Source organism: Bos grunniens, chromosome 24 (genome assembly GCF_055505025.1).
Source record: "Bos grunniens cultivar Pamir isolate PY7600 chromosome 24, Bosgru_T2T1.0, whole genome shotgun sequence".
Taxonomy (NCBI): domain Eukaryota; kingdom Metazoa; phylum Chordata; class Mammalia; order Artiodactyla; family Bovidae; genus Bos; species Bos grunniens.
In genome coordinates this window covers 15139122-15151846 of record NC_141188.1, presented here as the reverse complement: position 1 = coordinate 15151846, position 12725 = coordinate 15139122, and positions in this window count along the sequence as shown.

Genomic DNA, 12725 nt, shown 5'->3' with positions numbered 1-12725 from the left:
CAAACAGCCATTTTGCCTCTTTGCATTTTTTTCCCATGGAGATGGTCTTGATCCCTGTCTCCTGTACAATGTCACGAACCTCCATCCATAGTTCATCAGGCACTCTATCAGATTTAGTCCCGTAAATCTAGTTCTCACTTCTACTGTATAATCATAAGGGATTTGATTTCGGTCATACCTGAATGGTCTTGCGGTTTTCCCTACTTTCTTCAATTTAAGTCTGAATTTGGCAGTAAGGAGCTCATGATCTGAGCCACAGTCAACTCCTGGTCTTGTTTGTGCTGACTCTATAGAACTTCTCCATCTTTGGCTGCAAAGAATATAATCAATCTGATTTCGGTGTTGACAATATGGTGATGTCCATGTGTAGAGTCTTCTCTTGTGTTGTTGGAAGAGGGTGTTTGCCATGATCAGTGCGTTCTCCTGGCAAAATTCTATTAGCTTTTGCCCTGCTTCATTCCATATTCCAAGGCCAAATTTGCCCGTTACTCCAGGTGTTTCTTGACTTCCTACTTTTGCATTCTAGTCCCCTCTAAGGGAAAGGGCATCTTTTTTGGGTGTTAGTTCTAAAAGGTCTTGTAGGTCTTCATAGAACCGTTCAACTTAAACTTCTTCAGTGTTACTGATTGGGGCATAGACTTGGATTACTGTGATATTGAATGGTTTGCCTTGGAAGCAAACAGAGATCATTCTGTCGTTTTTGAGATTGCATCCAAGTACTGCATTTCGAACTCTTTTGTTGACTATGATGGCTACTCCATTTCTTCTGAGGGATTCCTGCCCGCAGTAGTAGATATAATGGTCATCTGAGTTAAATTCACCCATTCCAGTCCATTGAAGTTCGCTGATTCCTAGAACGCTGACGTTCACTCTTGCCATCTCCTGTTTGACCAATTCCAATTTGCCTTGATTCATGGACCTGACATTCCAGGTTCCTATGCAATATTGCTCTTTATAGCATCTGACCTTGCTTCTATCACCAGTCACATCCACAACTGTGTATTGTTTTTGCTTTGGCTCCATCCCTTCATTTTTTCTGGAGTTATTTCTCCATTGATCTCCAATAGCTTATTGGGCACCCACTGACCTGGGGAGTTCCTCTTTCAATATCCTATCATTTTGCCTTTTCATACTGTTCATGGGGTTCTCAAGGCAAGAATACTGAAGTGGTTTGCCATTTCCTTCTCTAGTGAACCACATGTGTCAGACCTGTCCACCATGCCCGCCTGTCTTGCGTGGCCCCACAGGGCATGGCTTAGTTTCATTGAGTTAGACAAGGCTGTGGTCCTATTGTAATTAGATTAACTAGTTTTCTGTAAGTATGGTTTCACTGTGTCTGCCCTCTGAACACCTACCATCTTACTTGGGTTTCTTTACCTTGGACGTGGGGTATCTCTTCACAGGTGTTCCAGCAAAGCGCAGCCACTGCTCCTTACCTTGGACAAGGGGTATCTCCTCATGGCTGCCCCTCCTGACCTTGAACGTGGAGTAGCTCCTCTAGGCCCTCCTGCGCCCGCACAGCCACCGCTCCTTGGACGTGGGGTTGCTCCTCTTGGCCACCGCCCCTGGCCTCGGGCATGGCATGGCTCCTCTTGGCCGTTCCTGTGCTGTCGCAGCCTGGCACTCTCAGCCACTGTCCCTGATCTCAGACGTGGGGTTGCTCCTCTTGGCTGCCGTCCCTCGGGCATGGGGTCCTCTCAGCTTCACCTAAACCTAATAAGGAACATATATGACAGACCTACAACTAGCATCATGCTCACTGATGAAAAGCTGAAAGCATTTCCTGTAAGACCTAGAACAGGATAATATATCTACTCTCACACTTTTATTCAACATAGTTTTGGAAGTCCTAGCTACAGCAATCAGAGAAGAAACAGAAGTAAAGCAAATTCAAACTGGAGAAGAAGAAGTCAAGCTGCCATTGACTGAAGATGACATGATACCACACATGGAAGAACCTGAAGATGCCACCAGAGAACTCATCAATGAATTTTGTAAAGGTACAGGTTGCAAAATGAATACACAGAAATCGGTTGGATTTCTGTACACTAACAATGAAAGATTAGAAAGAGAAATTTAAGAAGCAATTCCATTTACCATTGCATGGTGAAAAATAAAATACCTAGAAATTAACCTACCTAAGGAGACAAACGGACTGGTTCCAATTGGAAAAGGAGTATGTCAAGGCTATATATTGTCACCCTGCTTATTTAACTTCTATGCAGAGTACATCATGAGAAACACTGGACTGGAAGAAGCACAAGCTGGAATCAAGATTGCCGGGAGAAATATCAATAACCTCAGATATGCAGATGACACCACCCTTATGGCAGAAAGTAAAGAAGAACTAGAAAGCCTCTTGATGAAGGTGAAAGAGGAGAGTGAAAAAGTTGACTTAAAGTTCAGCATTCAGAAAATGAAGATCATGGCATCTGGTCCCATCACTTCATGGGAAATAGATGGGGAAACAGTGTCAGACTTTATTTTTTTTTGGCCTCCAAAATCACTGCAGATGATGATTGCAGCCATGAAATTAAAAGACGCTTACTCCTTGGAAGAAAAGTTATGACCAACCTATATAGCATATTGAAAAGCAGAGACATTACTTTGCCAACAAAGGTCTGTCTAGTCAAGGCTATGGTTTTTCCAGTGGTCATGTATGGATGTGAGAGTTGGACTGTGAAGAAAGCTGAGCACCAAAGAATTGATGCTTTTGAACTGTGGTGTTGGAGAAGACTCTTGAGAGTCCCTTGGACTGCAAGGAGATCCAACCAGTCCATTCTGAAGGAGATCAGCCCTGGGATTTCTTTGGAAGGAATGATGCTAAAGCTGAAACTCCAGTAGTTTGGCCACCTCATGCGAAGAGTTAACTCATTGGAAAAGACTCTGATGCTGGGAGGGATTGGGGGCAGGAGGAGAAGGGGATGACAGAGGATGAGATGTCTGGATGGCATCACTGACTCGATGCACATGAGTCTGAGTGAACTCCGGGAGTTGGTGATGGGCAGGGAGGCCTGGAGTGCTGCACTTCATGGGGTTGCAAAGAGTCGGACACAACTGAGCAGCTGAACTGAACTGAACTGAAGGAGACAAAGAGCTGTACTCTGAAAACTATAAGATATTAATGAAAGAAATTGAAGAAGATATAAACAGATGGAAAGGTATACTATGTTTGTGGTTCAAAGAATCAATATTGTCAAAATGACTTTACTATCCAAGTCAATCTACAAATTCAATGCAATTCTTATCTAATTACCAATACTTTTTCACATAACAAGAACAACAACAAGAAAAAAAAAACAAACTTAAAATTTCTATGGAGACACAAAAAACCCTGAACAAGCAAAGCAATTTGAAAAAGAAAAACAGAACTGGAGGGATCAGGCTCCCTGACTTCAGACTATGCTTCAAAGCTACAGTCATCAAAACAGCATGGTACTCATACAGAAATATAGATCAATGGAGCAGAATATAAAACCCATAAATAAACCCATGCATCTATGGTCAAGTAATCTATGACTAAGGAGGCAAGACTACACAATGTTGGAAAGACAGTCTCTTCAACAAATGGTAGTGGGAAAACTGGACAGCCACATACAAAAAACATGAAATTAGATTATTCCTTAACTCCATACACAAAAACAAGCTCAAAATTGATTCAAGACCTACAAGTGGGACTGGACAATAGAAAACTCCTAGAGGAAAACATAGGCAGAACCCTCTCTGATGTAAATCACACCAACATTTTTTTGGATTCATCTCCAAGAATAATGGAAATAAAGGAAAAAATAAATAAATAGACCTATTTCAAGGACTTCCCTGTTGGCTCAGATGGTAAAGCATCTGTCTACAATGAGGGAGATCCAGGTTCGATCCCTGGGTTGGGAAGGTACCCTGGAGAAGGAAATGGCAACCCATTCCAGTACTATTGCCTGGAAAATCCGGTGGATGGAGGAGCCTGATAGACTACAGTCCATGGTGTTGCAAAGAGTCAGACACGACTGAGCGACTTCACTCAGTCATTCACTCCAACTCAAAGTTTTTGCACAGCAAAGAAAACAATAAACAAATCTAAAAGACAACCCAGAGATTGGGGGAAAATATTTGTAAATGATATGACCAATAAGGGATTAGTCTCCAAAATTTACAAACAGCTTGTGATGTTTAATAACATCAAAACAAACAGCTCACTCAAAAAATGGGCAGATGGCCAATAGGCACATGAAAAGATGTTCAACATCACTAGTTATTAGAGAAATGCAAATCACACTACAATGAGATATCAACTCACACCGGTCAGAATGGCTATCATCAAAAAATCCACAAACAACAAATGCTGGAGAGGGTGTGGAAAGAATGGAATCCTCTTGCATTGTTGGTAGGAATGTAGATTGGTACAGCCACTATGGAGAACAGTATATTGTTCAATTAGGAAGTTGTCTATGACTCTTTGGACCCCATGGGCTTTGATTTAGGGGTTTGATTTAGGTCATGCCTGAATTACCTAGTGGTTTCCCCTAATTTCTTCAATTTAAGTCAGAATTTTGCACTAAGGAGTTCATGATCTGAGCCACAGTCAGCTCCCAGTCTAGTTTATGCTGACTGTATAGAGCTCTCCATCTCTGGTGGCAAAGAATATAATCAGTCTGATTCTAGCATTGACCATATGGTGATGTCCATGTGTAGAGTCATCTCTTGTGTCATTGGAACACAGTGTTTGCTATGACAAGCTCATTCTCTTGGGAAAACTGTTAACCTTTGCCCTGCTTCATTTTGTATTCCAAGACCAAACTTAATGGGGAACAATATGGGGGTTCCTTAAAAGGCTAAAATAGAGCTACCATATAACCCTGCAATCATACTCCTGTGCATATATCCAGAGAAAAATATGGTCCAATGCCAGAGTCCAGCTCCAGCAGCCAGGGAATCAGCCTGAAGAGGTGAGCGGTGTCAGCGGAGCATGATGTAGCCTCTAACTCAGTGCAGAACTACATGTTTGTTTCAAGCTTCAGGTTTTCTTTTATACTTTGACAAAAGGATTAGGTCAGAGGTTTGACATTTTTTGTTTCCCCCACCCAGATTTACTGTCTCCAAAAATCATTGCTGTCCTTCAAATAGAGTTCCTGCTTCAGCGATTCTTTCAGAATCGGCTTTACTATCTATTATCTACTTTCTCTTATGTGTTCTATACTTGTGATTACATTATAACTCATACTACATTCCTCAGTTTATTTCTTATCTTTCTAAATCCTGTTTGCCCCTAGCATCTTAAGGTCACTATCTCCTAAAAAGGCTTCTGCTGCTGTTGCTGCTAAGTCGCTTCAGTCATGTCTGACTCTGTGTGACCCCATAGATAGAAGCCCACCAGGCTCCCCCATCCCTGGGATTCTCCAGGCAAGAACACTGGAGTGGGTTGCCATTTCCTTCTCCAATGCATGAAAGTGAAAAGTCAAAGGGAAGTCGTTCAGTCGTGTCTGACTCTTAGCGACCCCATGGACTGCAGCCTATCAGGCTCCCCTGTCCATGGGATTTTCCAGGCAAGAGTACTGGAGTGGGGTGCCATTGCTAGCTATTCTTAATTATTCCTAAACCCTAAACTCAGCAAACTGCTTTTGCTATAAATATTTCCCCCGCAAACAGGTCTCAGATAACAATCCTTCCCATGGCCTCAAGCTGTGGTCTATGTGCTCGTCCTGGGACATTCTTTGTAAAGATCCTTGAAAAACTGTCAATGGTTATTCTATAGATTATTTTCTGGGCACAACTGCAGAAGGCTTTGTGCTTTCTCATGCTTCTCTCAAGCACCTTAACATTCTTTCCAGCCAACTCAACCGAAGAAAGGAAAGAACAAATCAGAATCACAAGGCTTAACTCCTTCATCCTGGGGCTGTGCCTGCGAGATGAGGAGAGAGGGTTGGGGCTGTGCCTCCATTTTGTCAGTAATGCCTAACGTGGCTCCCGACAGTCCAAAAAGATCCATGCACCCCAATGTTCATCACAGCATTGTTTACAGTAGCTAAGACATCGAAGCATCCTAAATGTCCATCAACAGAGGAATAGATAAGGGAGATATGGTACTTAAATACAATGGAATGTTACTCAGCCATTAAAAAGAATGAAGTAATGCCATTTGCAGCAACACAGATGGATCCATAGAGTGTCATACTGAGTGAATAAGTCAGACAGAGAAGAAGAAATTTATATGACATTCCTTATATATGAAATCTAAAAAGAAAGGATACAATTGATATTACAAAGCAGAAAGATACTCACAGACTTAGAAAACTTATCATTGCCAGGGGGAAGGGATAGTTAGGGACTTCAGGAAGGTGATGTATGTGCCATGCTTGCCAAGTTGCTTCAGCCATGTTCGACTCTTTGCAACCCCATGGACTGTAACTCATCAGGCTCCTCTGTCCATGGGATTCTCTAGGAAGAATACTGGAGTGGATTGCTGTGCCCTCCTCCAGGGGATCTTCCTGATACAGGGATTTAAGCTGTTACCTCCTGAAGCTCCTCCTTTGCAGGTGGATTCTTTACCATTTGAGCCACCAGGGAAGCCCTCAGGTGATATACACACTTCTGTATTTAAAATGGATAGCCAACAAAGACCTATTGTGTAGCACCTGGAACTCTGCTTAATGTTAAGTGTCTGTCTGAATGGGAGGGCTCCTTGGGGGAGATGGTTACATGTATATGTATGGCTGAGTACCTTCACTGTTCACCTGAAGCTACTACAATATTGTTAATCTCCTATACCCCAATGCAAAATGTTTTTGGTGTTAAAAAAATAAAATTAAAAAAAACGATGAAAATAAAGAAGAAACTATCATCAGTAGATAAAGTTGGATTTAGTAGCAGGCCACTACAGGCTCAGGATTTTCTGATTATTTTTCTGAGGATAATGAGAGAAATAAAAACACCAAGGTGCTTTTATAGATTTTTTTCTAAAACTATTTTGGAAAGCAGATCTCACAGAACTATCTAGTAAAATGGATTTATTATAGAGGAAAATACTACTAAAAACATCAACCCTAGAATCTTCACTCTTGCCTTAAAATTGACCAATTCTTTCTCATTGTTGTCCTCATTTATTCCAGATGTCTCAGGGTTAAGAGCTAAAGAGATTTTATCATAATGACATTTAATTGCCCTGTTAAAATGTTAAATAATTGACTCATGGTAAGATGTTTTACAATGGTAGTAATTTGGAAGCAGGCAAAAGCAAATATCCCTAACTTGTGGAATAGTTGACTTGAGAACTCTTTGTTTCTAAGCAGCCTTTCTATGAAGTGGAAATAACAGCAGGAGTGACTATCCCCATTGGAGAGAAGAAACCAATTCTGACTCCATGTTGGAAACTGTTTGACTTGCTTTTCATTGCTTTTGTTATTATAATCATACTTAATAACTTGACTCAGAGGACCCTACTCCTCTGCCTGACTGTAAACTAAAGTGCTTTTGTTCAGTTCATAGAGAGATAATGTGACCCTGCCCACCTGTGAATACAAGAGATTAACACACACCTTCCCAAGGCTGGCCATTCCCTTAGAGATGTTTTGCAAGATTGAAGATTCTTTTACTGTATTTCCTCCATTGCCTCTACTCTCTATTCTGCCTTTTGACTTTAGTTCCTCATTGCTTCTTTCCGACTCTACAAAAGAACTTGGAATCCAGACTCTGACAAGATGGTTACTCTGAGACACCAGTCTGCCATTTTCTCAGTCAGCTGACTTTGAATAAAGTCAAATTCCTGGCCTCAAGACCTTGTCTCGGATTCATTGGCCTGTTGTGTGGTAAGCAGAGGGAGCTGGGACTCAGTAACATCCCCTCTTTTCTGTGACAGTAAATGAATATACAATATAAATGTTATTCAGGCCCCAATGGTTCAAGGTTTCTTTACGTTTTTTTCACAGCTATTTCTAACTCTAGACTCTCCTTTTAAAATATTTGCATAATAATAGTAAGTATTCCCACATTTCTGGAGGATACAGTATATAAAGATGTGGTCACATCATAAATTCATTGAAATGTTAATCATGAACATAATTATAATTACTATAGCAATCTCACAAATGAAAAAATTTGTGGCTCAGTCATACTAATTATTTATGCAGCATTAGCCATCTAGTATGTGGCTAGGATTCACATGCAGTTCCCTTGGACACAATAGGCTTTTAATTCACTGAACAAGCTTCCATTCTCTAGCAGTATGTTCAGTTCAGTTCAGTTCAGTTGCTCAGTCATGTCCAACTCTTTGCGACCCCATAAATCGCAGCATGCCAGGCCTCCCTGTCCATCACCAACACCCGGAGTTCACTCAGACTCATGTGCATCGAGTCAGTGATGCCATCCAGCCATCTCATCCTCTGTCGTCCCCTTCTCCTCCTGCCCCCAATCCCTCTCAGCATCAGAGTCTTTTCCAATGAGTCAGCTCTTCACATGAGATGGCTGGAGTACTGGAGTTTCAGCTTTAGCATCAGTGCTTCCAAAGAAATCCCAGGGCTGATCTCCTTCAGAATGGACTGGTTGGATCTCCTTGCAGTCCAAGGGACTCTCAAGAGTCTTCTCCAACACCACAGTTCAAAAGCATCAATTCTTCGGCGCTCAGCCTTCTTCACAATCCAACTCTCACATCCATACATGACCACTGGAAAAACCATAGTCTTGACTAGATGGACGTTTGTTGGCAAAGTAATGTCTCTGCTTTTGAATATGCTATCTAGGGTGGTCATAACTTTCCTTCCAAGGAGTAAGTGTCTTTAAATTTCATGGCTACAGTCACCATCTGCAGTGATTTTGGAGCCCAAAAAAATAAAGTCTGACACTGTTTCCACTGTTTCCCCATCTACTTCTCATGAAGTGATGGAACCAGATGCCATGATTTTTGTTTTCTGAATGTTGAGCTTTAAGCCAACTTTTTCACTCTCCACTTTCACTTTCATCAAGAGCCTTTTGAGTTCCTCTTCACTTTCTGCCATAAGGGTGGTGTCATCTGCATATCTGAGGTTATTGATATTTCTCCTGGCAATTCCAGCTTGTGTTTCTTCCAGTCCAGCATTTCTCATGATGTACTCTACATATAAGTTCAATAAGCAGAGTGACAATATACAGCCTCGATGTACTTGTTTTCCTATTTGGAAACAGTCTGTTGTTCCATGTCCAGTTCTAACTGTTGCTTCCTGACCTGCTTACGGATTTCTCAAGAGGCAGGTCAGATGGTCTGGTATTCCCATCTCTTTCAGGATTTTCCACAGTTTATTGTGATCCACACAGTCAAAGGCTTTGGCATAGTCAATAAAGCAGAAATAGATGTTTTTCTGGAACTCTCTTGCTTTTTTGATGATCCAGCAGATGTTGGCAATTTGATCTCTGGTTCCTCTGCCTTTTCTAAAACCAGCTTGAACATCAGGAAGTTCACGGTTCACGTATTGCTGAAGCCTGGCTTGGAGAATTTTGAACATTACTTTACTAGCATGTGAGATGAGTGCAATTGTGCGGTAGTTTGAGCATTCTTTGGCATTGCCTTTCTTTGGGATTGGAATGAAAACTGACTTTTTCCAGTCCTGTGGCCACTGCTGAGTTTTCCAAATTTGCTGGCATATTGAGTGCAGCACTTTCACAGCATCATCTTTTAGGATTTGAAATAGCTCAACTGGAATTTCACTACCTCCACTGGCTTTGTTTTTAGTGATGCTTTCTAAGGCCCACTTGACTTCACATTCCAGAATGTCTGGCTCTAGATGAGTGATCATTCCATCATGATTATCTTGGTTGTGAAGATCTTTTTTTGTACAGTTCTTCTGTATATTCTTGCCACCTCTTCTTAATATCTTCTGCTTCTGTTAGGTCCATACCATTTCTGTCCTTTATCGAGCCCATCTTTGCATGAAATGTTCCCTTGATATCTCTTATTTTCTTGAAGAGATCTTTTATGGTAGAAAGTGAAGAAATCTCTAGTCTTTCCCAATTATGGGAGTAGGTCTGATCTTTACAAGGGGCTTCCCTGGTGGCTCTGAGGTTAAAGCTTCTGCCTGCAATGTGGGAGACCTGGGTTCAATCCCTGGGTCAGGAAGATCCCCTGGAGAAGGAAATGGCCACCCACTCTAGTATTCTTGCCTGGAGAATCCCATGGATGGAGGAGACTGGTGGGCTACAGTCCATGGGGTCACAAAGAGACACGACTGAGCGACTTCACTTTCAGTTTACAAGGATTATATAACAATAATGTATCCTGCATGAAAGCAGTCTCTGGATTAAACTTTCTGGCTAATTCTGTTATCTTAAAATGTAAATTATGAGAGTAGGTCTGGTGAGATCTTTAAAACCTCCAGACTTTCTTTGAATTCATTGGAGAGTATATAACTCCGTTGCTAACACTAGCAAGAGGGACTCTTTCTACCTCTTTCTGATGTCTATGTCAGAAGCTTTCTCTATCTCCTTTATACTTTAATAAAACTTTATTACACAAAAGCTCTGAGCAATCAAGCCTCATCTCTGGCCCTGGACTGAATTCTTCTCCTCTGGAGGCCAAGGATCCCAGCGTCTTTGTGTGATTCAACAACAGCCTTTCATTAAGACATAGCATTCTTTAGAGGAAAAAACATCAAAGTAGGTGTAGGAATCTCTTTCTTTACCAGTGTTGTCTGATCTTTAGTTAGAGTTGATATCTAGGATTGTAGCACTCCCAGGTATCAGTAGAAACATTACAGGGATTGCTCCATAATTCTCCCAGTGACATTTGACTTGATCAATCTGCTTATGTTTACATTTAAATTGAATATCAAAAGTAAACTAAACATAAAAGCACTGTTATCTGTCAACTTCAAATTGGCACTTGCCATTGGCACTTGCCATCTACTTCTACATGGATTAAATCACATGCTGCTGCAGCTGCTGATTTTCAACAAACCCTGAAAGGAGTTCAGGATGGAGAGCAGAAATGAGGCACTTTGTGCTCTGGGGAAAATTGGCAGGACAGGTCTTCAGATATATATTTTTATGAACTGATTTTATGAGTCCAATTTTTTTATCTCCTCATATCCAGAAAAACAATAAAATCCTTCATAGTGATGACTGTTCCTCATGAATAGCAGAAATCTTCTGGAAAAATATATGTTTAATTGCATGTACTCCCCCTTCACCAAATTCACAGATATGCTTACCTTTCCTCCTTGGAACAGTTTCTTAGAATTTACTGAAATGCTGTCTCTTGGGCAATAGTTCTCATTCTGCTCTCAAATAAAACTTAACTCTCAACTCTCACATTGTGCATTTTTTTTTAAGTTGGCAGTTGATAACAGGTATACAATAAGCTTATTTAAAAATAATCATGAGCCTGAATATCATTCTTTTTCCACAGGAGCCCTTCCTGAATTAAGACAAGTGCCTTTCTCTTCTGAGCATATTTTTGTTAACAAGGAATGAATACAATATTCAGTGGAATGCATTTATTTTTTTCCCCTTCATATTTGAAACATAAGTTGGAAAGGGCAGCTGTCACAAGAGGACTTTTATTCCCAGGACATTGTCTATGCATTCATCTCAGGAATGTGATGGATTATGTGAAACATTACAGTTTATCTGTGGGATAAGGTCTAGTGGGAATCCACAAAGCAATTCATGCAGTAATGCTCTAGAAAACCTATTTAGGCCAACCTTGAATATATTCTATTTCTTTTGCCTTTGCCAGCTGCTCCTTTCTGAAGCCAGCCTTCTGTTTTCAAAGAGCTTATTATTAAAATGGAGCTAAGTACAGCCCAGTTTGCACCATCTGTTAGAAGAAGGATCACTGCCAATGTGTTTACAAACTACCTCATACATTCTTTATCACCGGTATATATTTTAATAATAATAATAATAATATATATATATATATCTTTTCTTGATTATTTTTATGAAACATTTTGGGTAATAATAATTTTGGTAAACATTTGGTGTAAAGAATCAATAGAAAAAATATTTAAGTTGCTCCTGGTGGCTGATATATAAGTATTTACAGTTTGTATGCAATAGCCAAACTGAGTGTAATCACAGCACTTTAGCATTTATGTATAGTGTCTGGGCCCTAGGGACCTTTTTGGATCCACCCATATGATGCCCAGACATCAGTTTGATGAAGAGTCAGCCATCAACATCTATATATTTTCTTATTTTAACAAAAGCATATTAAGAATAGTCAATCTCTATTTTTCCAGAAATGTGTTTACAAAGCAATAGTCCAATCACATGAATAGACAAAAACAGTGTATAAACTCAAACCCAAAACAATAAAGTAAATGGCAACGGGATCATACTTATCAGTAATTACCTTAAACGTAAATGGGTTGAATGCCCCAACCAAAAGACAAAGACTGGCTGAATGGATACAAAAACAAGACCCCTACATATGTTGTCTACAATCACATGAATAGTCTGCTTAATCAAAATTAACCATTTTATACTTAGATTATCAGTTCTGAAATCAATGTCCACTAAAATCAATGTCCACTAAAATACTAAAATGCTATGGAATATCATTAACATGTTTAGCAATCTGAAGACTTTTCCAAAGCTTTAGGATCATTCTAAGGATAAATTTAATTACACAGACTATTAGATAGAAATAAGAAAGTTATGGGAGTTGGGTTGTATTTATTTATTTTACGACATATTCTGAAAGTTTTCTATTTCCCTTAATGCATTTGTCAGATCAAGTTTGGGACTTGATTGTAAAAGCTAAGTTA